Here is a 2,500-nt window from a genome sequence, read left to right on the forward strand (position 1 = left end):
TTATTAGTCGGCTTCCTGTATACAGAAAAACGTAGGTCTTCATCACCCCGATGGATCAGAGTGTCCAGGAAAGGTAACTTCTGATCCTCTTCTTCCTCCACGGTGAACTGGATTTTCTCGTGGACGGAGTTCAGCCGCGTCAGTGTATGGTGCAGACACGACCTTCTGGGGACAATGACGAGGACATCATCTACGTAACGAAGCCAAGTTGAGTGCCTTCCGATTATATCCCTGTAGTGGTCCCTTTCCAGCGTCTCCATGAAGAGGCAGGCCAGGACAGCGCTCAGAGGGGACCCCATGGCGAGGCCGCTGATTTGCTGGTACTCATCCCCAGCGAACTCGAAGAAGCCGAAGTCCACACACAACTTCACGAGGCTTATGAAGTGGTGCTTTGGCAGTGGAAGTTCGTCATCTACCATGGATCCGGTGGCCCTCATTAGTTCATCGAGAGTGCCTCAATATTCAGAATCAGTGAAAAGAAAATAATAATAATAATCCCCCCCATTAAAAGTATACCAAAATACGAAAGCATTAGGAAATGATAAGCAACACCTGTGCCACAGGTCGCCGAGTAACAGTGCCAACCGCGCGGGCATTACAGTTTCCACTCAAGTAGATTTGCTAAGGGACAGTCAACGGCCAGTATGTAAATACATTACATCACAAAATCAGGTAAGTTAAAAATGGTTCCCATAAAGCGTAAAGTATCATCTGACATTCGACAGAAGAAACGCCTGATTAATCAAGTAATAATAAAGCATAATTCAAGCTTTGGCACCTCAGATGAGCGCCAGACGCCGACCCCATGACTTGCGGTCAGCCGAGGCCGCACCCCGTTAGGCTTAACAACAGCTAAGGAATGCGACGCCGCTCCGAAAAATTGCCAGATACAAAATCACCCTTATAACTCCCTTTATCCCAAACCCCATCCTTACCCCCTCCAATACCATCCTAAATCCTCCCACACCACCCGCATCCTTCCTTCAATTCCTCTGCTGCAACACTACAATTTAAGGACATTATAATGCATGGGCTCATTATAATGGAGTGCGTGTGTGCGCCTATGCAGACGTGCGCGAGTATGAGCGCGTAGGCACGAAAGTGCGCAGGTGCATATGTGCGCATGTACATGCGTATATATGTGTACAGGTTGATATGAGTGTAGGCGAGTTTAAATTCATGTGCGGATACATGGGTATGTATGCTGCTGTTGTCTACGTAAGGCTATAAGGTTCCATATAGCTTTGTGATAGAGTACATTATATATGGGTATGTTCCGTGCTTATACATGAGGGTATACATGGGTTTAAAGGCGTAAAAATGCAAATTTGTACATATGGTGTATATATTCATGCATGAATGTGTACATGTACATGTGTATATAAGCATGTATATATGTGTATGTGTATATAGGTATGTATAATGTGCGTGTTTATGTGTATGCGTGGGTGAATGTATAGGTAGACATATGTAGGTATTTATATGTGTATACGTAAAGGTATACGTATATAGGTGTGTGCAGGATGTAGGAAGGTGGATAAATAATTAAGTACATGTAAGTATGTAAGTACGTATGTATGTACGTAGAGGTAGTTACATGTAAAGCAAGTACAGATATATACACATATGTAAAGGGGGGGGGGGCACTAGTGTATGCTGCAAATGTATGTGCTCATATACGGATGCGTGAGCACATGCAGGGATAGATACATGCGTATGTATAATGATAGGTAGGTTTGCGAGGTATGCAAAAAGGGGTGTTTACACATACACGGGTGAGTATACACTCATGTATACTCACTCACTTATCAATAACATATAACAAGCGCATAAACGGACAGGCGATGTGAACATATGACTAGGTCAGACTATGATGGACATGTATGTAGTTATTTATAACGTAAGAATAAGTATCCATATCCATAAGCATAGATACAAGAATAAATGTGTATGCTTGCATATGCATATGCGTGGGAATGAGCATATGCGTAGTACTTAGAGCATGTGCGGGAATGAATATGTCTGCATCAGGTGCACATACGCACAAATGAAGTTAATAAATAAAATAAAATCAAACATATATGCACTTCTGATAATTAAGCCCAGCTCACGGGAGTAGTGAGCAGGCCGTGCATTGCCGCTCCTAAGTCCACTCCAGGTAGGACCAAACCTGCTGGCGGGACTTATCAATGGCATTCCGGCTAAATTACTCCCCTCCCACCAAGATACACCTAAGCCAGTAGGTGGGAGGTAAATCGGCTGTCCACCTCCCAAGCATGAGACAAAATATTCAGGAACGGCCCCCATTCCCCGGAGGCGAAGGAGCCCCTGGTTACGGCGGCGATCAGGATCGCTCCGGAGCAGGGGGTGCTAAAAAATATCCGGGTAAAGACAGGCCGCCCCACGTTGATGAACCTTTGCACATACAATATAAGGACCATGAGAACTGAATCCGACTTACTAGCTTTACTAGAGGAACTCTCTTCCATTAAATGGGATG

This window comes from Penaeus vannamei, chromosome 42 (genome assembly GCF_042767895.1).
Source record: "Penaeus vannamei isolate JL-2024 chromosome 42, ASM4276789v1, whole genome shotgun sequence".
NCBI classification, from domain to species: Eukaryota; Metazoa; Arthropoda; class Malacostraca; order Decapoda; family Penaeidae; genus Penaeus; species Penaeus vannamei.